This window comes from Protobothrops mucrosquamatus, unplaced genomic scaffold, assembly GCF_001527695.2.
Source record: "Protobothrops mucrosquamatus isolate PMUCROS unplaced genomic scaffold, P.Mucros_1.0 scaffold_211, whole genome shotgun sequence".
Taxonomy (NCBI): domain Eukaryota; kingdom Metazoa; phylum Chordata; class Lepidosauria; order Squamata; family Viperidae; genus Protobothrops; species Protobothrops mucrosquamatus.
Window position 1 is genome coordinate 389925 of NW_015386287.1, and position 9738 is coordinate 399662.

Consider the following 9738-nt stretch of genomic DNA (forward strand, 5'->3'; position numbering starts at 1 on the left):
ACACTTCAAAACTATTCAAGAAGAATAAGTTAGCAATTAATTGAACTCATATCTCTAATTCAAGAGTTTCAAGTATACATATCTGTAGTCATACAACAATAAATGTAATAAAGTAATTGTAAAACAATTTGAAGGCACAAGCTATCCACAGTTTATCAATTCTGAATAAATATTATTAATGCAATGGGATAAAAGCAATAGAAATTAATATTTTCTTATGGATAATAAATGGAGTGCCTTGAGCCAAAGATTACATAAATAGAGTAAAGTATACAAATACAGTGTAAAAAACTGAGAGCATTTATGAACCACACCATCCTTCACTGACTAGCGCAGGATATGAACACTCAACTGCCAGGTGTGCATGACTCTTTTTCTTTAAAATCCTTTACACATGCAAAATTCAGCTTTACAGAAAACTATCCACTTAGTAGAACTGACCACTGATTGAAATATTTCATTTGTTGATATATCTGGATTTACACAGAAATGTGTACACTTTTGCCAAATCTCTATGAAAAGATATTTTGATGATCCTGAAGAAAGCTCTTATCTATATGATACACTACATTGCCACTCACTGGCTATGTAGGTTTATTCAAATGATATTAAGCAACAAAGTTTGCTTATTTGTTTTGTGAATATCACTTTAGTGGTTTGTACAGAACTGTTTATATCTACCATATTGCATAACCATTCGAAGGGAAAGACATCTTTTAAAGTTAATTATGATGTATCTTAAATCTTTTTTTAATTCTCCTCTTATCAGCACATTTTAAGATTGAAAAAGGTTGGTTACAACCAATCAGCAGAGTAGCCACATCAGAACTGGAAAAATCTGGAGGACCATTTAATGGCAACACTGACATAGATAATCCTACCTTTGTGCTGTCATCTAGCTGAAATCTTAATTTTGGTTACCCTATAACAGCTCATTCTGAGACGTAAAGTAACTGAGTTTTGGGTACAAAGCCTATATGACATTAGCATTTCTTTTCACATAGACTGGAGAAAATCTATAATAAAATGTTTTAATTGATCAGCTTGCAAATTATAAAATATTATAATCTAAGGTCTCTTGCCCAATTAAAATAAATGAAGATGTTAACTCAGGAGACATCTAAGTACTGTTGGTAAAATTCAAACTCAGTTATTCATTTGTAAGTTGGCAGGGTTAGCATTTAAAGCGGTCGAACCCGTTAATACAAGAAAATTAAGCAGTTGCTAGTTTTACTGTAGCAAACATGGGATTTGTTACCATTCTATTGCTTTTAAAATATTAGGTTTTGTACAAAGAAGTGTAGAATACAAAGGCTGACACATTTAGGAGAAAGCAATATGTTCCGGAAACGTTAATCAAACAGGCTGGGTTCGCCCAGCCCAGTAAAAGTGTTGTTGGCTAGTGTGAAGCTCTATTCAGTGTTTCTCAACCTTGACAATTTTAAGGCATGTGGACTTCAACTCCCAGAATTCCACAGCCAGCAATGCTGGCTGTGGAATTCTGGGAGTTGAAGTCCACATGCCTTAAAATTGTCAAGGTTGAGAAACACTGCTCTATGTGATGCCAACACAGCCACAAGTTGACAGCTCAACACAGCTAAACCGAATGAATAACGGAGATACAACACTGAAGTAATTAATTTCAGAGAAGCGTTAAGGTATCAGCAAGAAATGAACTTGCTTTCCAAATGCTTCCAAAGCAAGAAAGACCAATTTTCTCCCAGACCAAGAAAATAAGTGTCCTGCTTCGTTGGAGATGCTTTTTCTTCTGGCACATTTCCCCGAATCGCACCCTAATAATCTCTTGAGTCAATCCTATTAATAAGCACTCCTTATTAATACCGGTATCAGGCCAGGCAAAGACTCCTGCGCCGGCTTCTTTTGTGTTTCCAATGCACTAAGAAACGGGTATTATTATTATTATTATTATTATTATCTGACTCCGCTGACCCAGTCCCGATTCCCTCAATTCAGAAAACTCACCGCAACCCAGGAAGCTACTGCTCGGGACGGCCGGCCAGCAATAAACTCCGCCGGTTCTCGCTTCTTTTCATCGTCCGTCTCTTCGCTTCTGTTCTCCAGCGCAAGTCCGGCCACAGGTAAACCGGCAGGCAGGGAGCGCGGCTCAGCCCTTGGGGCACAAATGCCTGACTCCTCCCCGGGGCGCGCGCACCAGCCTCGGCCGCAGCCCTTCGCTTTCGGGGCGGACGCGAGTCCCCTTCGCCCGAGCAGGAAAACCGACGCCAGCGCCCAGGTGGCCGAGGAGGAGGAGGAGGAGGAGGGCTTCCGCGCCCCGCAGGAGAAAACTTCTTTTCCTTCGGGGCTGCAGAGGAAAGAATGTGCTCTTCTTCCGCCAACGTGTAATTGCTCTCTCTCTCTCCGCTTTCTTTCCTCCTCCGGTTTAGTTCCTACGTCGGTTTTGCCGAAGTGTAAGGAATTAACCGCCGCCCCCCCCCCCCGGGCACACTTCGTGCTGCCCTTTTCAACGGCGGGCGGCTTGCCGCCTCCCAAAGTGGTTTGGAAATGCAAAGCGCTTTCCTCAAGTTTGGCGCTTGGTTGCCCGTAGGTCGCCGCCAGCCATTTGTTTAGCTGGCAAATGGGCGCCTTTTCTGACCTTTCCCGGGTTCACAGACCCTTTTCTTCGCTCCCGCCGGCCGGGTTGTTTGGGCTCCGGTCTCGACCTCCTTGGTCTGGATCAGGGATAGGCAACCTCGGCTCTTTTATGACTCATGGACTTCAACTCCCAGAATTCCTGAGCCAGCATAGCTGGCTCAGGAATTCTGGGAGTTGAAGTCCATGAGTCATAAAAGAGCCGAAGTTGCCTACCCCTGGTCTGGATTCTCCGGAGCCTCTCACTCACTCCATGCAACGTTGGCTCTTCATCAAAGTAACAGAACAGGTTTTCAGGCTGTGAGTGTGGTGTGCTGTTTTTTTTTGTTTTGTTTTTTTCCCCCTTTCTTGGTAAATTATTATTGCCCTTTCGCAAAAACGAGTCTGGTTTCCTCCCCTGAAGGTTGCAGGCAGGTGTAATTGCCCTTCCGCTCCCGAATTGATTCCTCGGGCATGAAGCTTCTAACTTCCTTTAAGCGCTTCGGACTTTTTCTTCTCTTTAAACTGGATGTGATCCTCTTGTATAGGCCCTAAAGCTAGGCAGGTTTTGATCTGCAAATGTTGGAATTCCCGCGTTTGCAGGATTTAGGAGGTAAAGCAGCATATCGTGGTCAGTTAGGGATTATTTAAATTGGGGACAAAGAGAACAGAGTTGCCACCTTAAGATACTTGTGATTTGCAGAACAAACATAATGGCTGTGTTCAGCGGCTAAGCCATAATGGGGCTTTCTTTGTTTAGCTCAGTGTTTCTCAACCTTGACAATTTTAAGGCATGTGGACTTCAACTCCCAGAATTCCACAGCCAGCAATGCTGGCTGTGGAATTCTGGGAGTTGAAGTCCACATGCCTTAAAATTGTCAAGGTTGAGAAACACTGGTTTAGCTTAATGTGAACTCCGGCACTTATTGGGAGTGTTAAACGTATGGTAGGTAAAAGTCCTTTCTTAACAAATACATTTTATTTATTTTTTAAGAAAAATTTATTGGTTTTCTAGTTTTACATTTAAGTATTGGAAAAGCAATGTGGCGGCTGAGTTGGTCAATAACTCCATAATAAACAAATATCTTTAGTACAAATCTCAAACTATTACATTAAGTGTTTCCTCTCTTTTCCCCTTAGTGCTTACTGTCTCATCTTTAAATTAGTACAATTCTTATTATATCAATTAAATAAAAAATAACTTTCTCGCATTTATCAATAATTTTTAGTTTATACATATCCTAGTTGTTTTAACGTTCAATTTTTTTAGACAATGTCCTGATTAATTTGTCCCAATTTTGGGTTTCCCATTAATATTTATATTTCACGTTTGATATTTATAATTTCCAAATTTTAAATAATCCCAATTCCCTTTATCACAATTCATCGCAAGATCTAATGTTCAGAATACATGTCTTATCTATTTGAGTTCTCACCATCTTACATCAGCTAATTAGTAATACAATATAATATTCTTATTTTCTGGTAATTTCCATATATCTTAAATTTAGTAACCAAAATTCCTACTATTTCAACATTTAATACTTCCTGTCTTTTTCTCTTAATATCTACTATCTCATATTTAAGCTAATAATTCTTACTATTACTGCTAGGTAAAAAAATATTTATTACATTCATCGATTGATTTTTAGCTTATATATATCTTAATTACCTTTACATTTAACCTTTATAAGCAAATCAATGTTCAAATTTAACTATTAATATTTATACTTCTAAGTTATAAATAACCAAAATTTTCTTTATCTCATCTCATAACAAGGTCTAATATTTCAAAGTACACGTCTTAACTATTTGGGTATAGTCTATTTTAATTCGCACAAGTAAGTCAAAACCCCATTTTCTTCAGTCTTATTCTAGCTTTCTTTCTTTGCCAAATCGTCTTCCATGTCCGTGCTTTAGAGTCATCAAACAAATCTTCCTGTATTGTTATATAGATTATTTGACGTAGAAAAAACTATCTGGTCGCCGTTTTTTTTGAGAGGACTAACAAATCGTTTCTTTATTTTTCCATCTCGACGTAGTTGTCCTGAACTGTTTATCTTCTTTTCAATCTGTTCTTCTTCTTGATCCTCAGGTTCTTTCTGATTTATGTAGAAAGTCTTTTCATTTTTCCATATTGTCAGTCCCTTTTCTGGGTTTTCCGTTGACTGTATTTGTTGATTAGTTGAATCTTCTGTCATACTCTTTAATTGTTCTACCTTTTCTGTTATATTCTGTGTAGTTGATTTTTCATATGTAATGAAAGTTTGATTTTGTATATCTGGGCTGACATCTTATTTTTTTTGTAACCTCTTATTTCATCAGTAGTTGTAAGTATAGTTTGATTAATTGCTTTTAACATAGAGAGAATCTGTTCTTGATCTTCATCCATATTTTCTTAGTAATGTATTAGGTTAAAATCTTTACAATCAGAGAATGCAAAAAAAAGATTTTTTCACTGAATAAGGAACATAGCTGGGCTTCTCTCAAGGTTGCATAAGTGTTATCTATTTTTCTGGGCTGCTGGCCAAGTCTCTTTTAGACAATAACAAATTGTAGTATCAGGTTTAGCCACAAGATGTCGCTCCTACCCTTAAACGTTTTCTTTTGAATCCAAAGTTTTTATAATCTTTTCAGTTTTGCTTCTTTCTTATAAGTAAGAACCCCAATCTTCAATAAGCAAAGAAGATCTTTTAGTCCACAAACTTTAAAAAATAGAATTCCAATTAGGATCAAGTTGTTCTTTAACGTTTTAAACTCCCCTGGATAGTCACCACTGTTTCTAGAGGGAGGGGTAAAATCTGCCTTCCCTCTCCACAGGGGGGAAAGTACTTAAGGCAGCTTATGCAGGTAAAGAAAATAGTTAGGATTTAAGAGAGGTAAATCTCACCCAGTCTCATCCATGCTGCCTTAAAATTGCCTGATGGTAAGTGTGACTTCGGCTGTCTGCAGCCTAGTGACGAGCCATATTGCTATGGCTGGTCTTTCATCTGCTGGTTTGGAGGGCTGCCCTGGATCAAGCGGAAGAGCTACTGCCCTCCCGTGATCCAATGGGGATCCCCTCCTTGCTGGTCACCCCTACAGGGCAACTTTCAACCCTTTCCAGGGTCCCCCAGTGAAGCGAAACTGAATGCGGAAGACAGAGCTTGCCTTCCAGACGTCCATATCGGCTGCCTCGGCAAACCGGAAATCCTCAACAAATACATTTTATTAAAAGGGTACATCTCACTTTCGCAGATTAACTCACTAAACTAATGTAAAATTTAAAGTGGGATGGCAGGAGTGGCCAAGACAGGTTGATTATGCAGATTATATTGATGGATTTAAGTTTCACTTCAGGACTCAAACAAGGGCAAAGTAATATTAGAATATTTCAAACTCCTGGAAGTGGAAAGAAAAATAAAAAACAAAAGAATTTAAAGGAAATTAAAGAATAAAACATAATCTGTTCAGGCTATAAATGAATACATATATTATAATTTTACACAAAGATACAAAAGTTGTCAACAATCATATATACCATTTCTGTCTTGAAAAATAGATAAAGTCCATTATTTATAAAAAAAAACAGTTTAAATAGGTAAATAATGGTGACCAGGTCTGAGTACGTCTGTCTTTAACTGTAAGATTAGTCCAAATTGTTTAGAAATCCCAGAGATGTAGACTAGACTGGATGTAAAATTTGCAAAAGATGAATAAACATTTCTGTATTGCTAAGAAAACTACAAGTCCATGTCCATATAGTTATCAGGAGTTGATTTTGTTGCAAGAGAGATTTTCACCTGATTAACTCTTAAGCAAAAACAATTTCTAACACTTTTAAATATCACTTCCTGAAGAAATGTGTTCTTTAATTTTTTACTGTACAATAATAATAAATCTTCTGATCTTTCAGACGAGTTTCAACCTCAGGCCTCATTACGTGGCAATGGACTCTGTCCTTGACAAATAATATGACCCAAAATAAGGAAGGCAAGTGACAAAAATAGTATTGTAAAATAGAGATGGGTTGTTACAAGGATACTTAGAACTAATTCCTTCCTTGTTTCATCCGTTTCCATTTGAAACATACAGTATGTGCGTATATGGTTATATGAAAAAATGCCATTGTTTTCTGTGTAGCTTCAAGACATTTCATGACTGAAATTTTCATGACTGAAAATAATCAAGTTGTTTCTCTAAAGTAAATCTAAACCTATTATTGGTTCTATTTCAATACTATGTAATATTTGTTGGGGTAAGGAATGACGCCGGAAGAGCTGGAAGTACTATTGTGAGGCAAAACAGAAATGCTACTCCAATGTTGAACAGGTATTTCCTAAAATTGTGAAGAGAATTCCCAAATTTTTGTTCATTTGAAAGGGCTTAAAATTTAAAGCTTCGAATTGTGATGTGCAGTGCTTCAGATTGGAAGACAGCTGGAATTGAGTACATGTGCTTCGCATATCAACACTGTCTTAAGTTGTATCTTTTAGTAGGCTGTCATAGCAACAGTGCCATCCCAGGAAAAGTTAAGGGGATACTCAAAGGATTCAAGATACTGTACTTTGATTTCTGTGTACTGCAAATCTTTTGTGAATACATAGTGTCACATTTGTGAAATTCTGTCATAAGCAAGTTCTTGAACATAAGACTGAATGTGTGGAGAGATGAGATTTATTGCTGCATCTGGCTTGAAGCCTGACAGTTGAAGCTTTGCAGAGTTTAGGGTGTGGACAGTTTTCCATTGATGGGACTATTGTTTTTGCTTGTTTCCAGTTCCTGAGCTCTCCTTCCTCCCATTAAATTAAGCCACCTCAGCACCATCCTGCTTTTTATTTACCTCTTTCTAACCAAACAGAGAATTTGAAGGTCCTTCTCACACTGACCAGTTAAGTTTTTCCAGAAAAAAGCAACAAAGAAATGAACACAATATGAATTATGGATCTGAAGAGGGGAGTGGGACACTGCCTGGATGCTGATTTTTATGTTCTCTTAATGATCAGAACAAGTGGTTGGATCATGTATTGTTCTTGAAAATTTGCAATTGATTGATGATGATTTTGTCAAAACTAATGATGTTCAAGTAGTTTTTCAGTATCTAAACTGCCCTAGGTCCTTGCAACTTCTTTCAGTTCATTATTTAAAATTGAATCACAACACTGAAATACAGGTAGCCCTTGACTTATGATCACAATTGAGCCCAAAACTCATGTTTTTAAGTGAAACATTTGTTAAGTGACTTTTGCCCCATTTTACAACTTTTCTTGCCATAGTTGTTAAGTGAAGTGTTGCAATTGTTAAATTAGTAACACTGTTGTTAATTGAATCTGGCTTTTTCATTGATTTTGCTTGTCAGAAGGTCACAAAAGGTGATCATATGACCCCAGGACTCTGCAACCGTCATAAATATGAACTGGTTGACAAGCATCTGAATTTGAATCATGTGACAATGGGAATGCTGCAAAAGGCTGCATTTACAGAGGGATAGAATCAAGATTACGTGAACTGTTAATACCACTTTATAATGCCCTGATAAAGCCACACTTGGAATGCTGCATCCAGTTTTGGTCACCACGATGTAAAAAAGATGTTGAGACTCCAGAAAGAGTACAGAGAAGAGCAACAAAGATGATCAGGGGATTGGAGGCTAAAACATATAAGGAACGGTTGCTGGAATTGGGTATGTCTAGTTTAATGAAGAGAAGGATGAGGGGTGACATGATAGTGTTTCAGGATCTCAGGGGTTGCCACAAAGAAGAGAGAGTCAAGCTATTCTCCAAAGCACCTGAAGGCAGGACAAGAAGCAACGGATGGATGGAAATCAAGGAGAAAAGCAATCTAGAACTAAGGAGAAATTTCCTGACAGTTAGAACAATTAATCAGTGGAACAACCTACCTCCAGAAGCTGTGAATGCTCCAACACTGGAATTTTTTAAGAGACTGGACAGCCATTTGTCCGAAATGGTATAGGGTTTCCTGCCTGAGCAGGGGGTTGGACTAGAAGACCTCCAAGATCCCTGCCAACTCTATTATTATTATTATTGTTGTTGTTATTGAAAAATGGTCACAAATCATTTTTTTCAATGCTGTTGTAACTTTGAACGGTCACTAAATGAACTGTTGTAAGTCGAGGACTAACTATATGAAATTCTGCAGATTAATTGTATGTTATCTTTCATACTAAATATAGAGAGAAATAGATCTATAATTTAGGCTCATAGATATATTTCTTTTTTTAAAAAAAACTTTCTGATTTAATTTATAGGATTATTTTGTATTTTCATTTTCCTGTTACCTGGAATCATTATTTCTTTATGTGTTGTATGCTCTAGTGTTTTTTAGTATCAGTTTTTCCCCTTTTCAACATATAGGTTTCTTTTTTTTAACCATATAGTTTCTTATAAAATAGTAATATCATTATATTGCTGTTTGGTTTTCATGTAATATCACAAATTGTTAAGGCTTTAAAATATATTTCTTAATTGTAATGTTTCTGAAATGTAATAAAGTAGAATAGCACTTAAAAACGGATTTGTTCACCAGTTGATTAGGTTCTTAAAATATTCATTTACAAAATGATGGTTCAAATAACTGCAATTTAAAAGATATTCACTTTTGACCTTTAACAAATAATTCTGTTTACTGTATATTGCTGTGCCTTTTCAAATCTGCCAACATCCTATTGCCTGGAGGTGTCTTTCTGTTGCAATTATTCTGATGCTTGGCCCTTAATGCCTTATTTTTATTCTCAGGCATGAGAAGGCATTTATTTCATAGCAGCTTAGGGATCAACTTGACTTTCAGTGCATGCCTGCCATATGCAAACTGACAGGGAAGTTGAAATATTCCCTCCACCAGATTCAGAAAGCAATTCTGTGGCATGCATCTTTAAGCACTTAATTGACTTCTCGTTGCCTGATTTTCAGCCCTTCATATGTTCTAGCTATTTATTTACCAAGTACCTGTACCTGTTCGAACAAACTAGTGTACCCAGATGATGTGTTTCAACTGATATTTTCATATGAACTGGGAAAGAAATAGATAATTACCTATGAAGGGCTTTGTAACATTATCTTCTATAATAGGAAGGATAACATTCATTCTAGAGCAGGTACAGTGGTACCTCGGTACTCATCATTAATTGGTTCTAGGAAGTACGATGAGTAC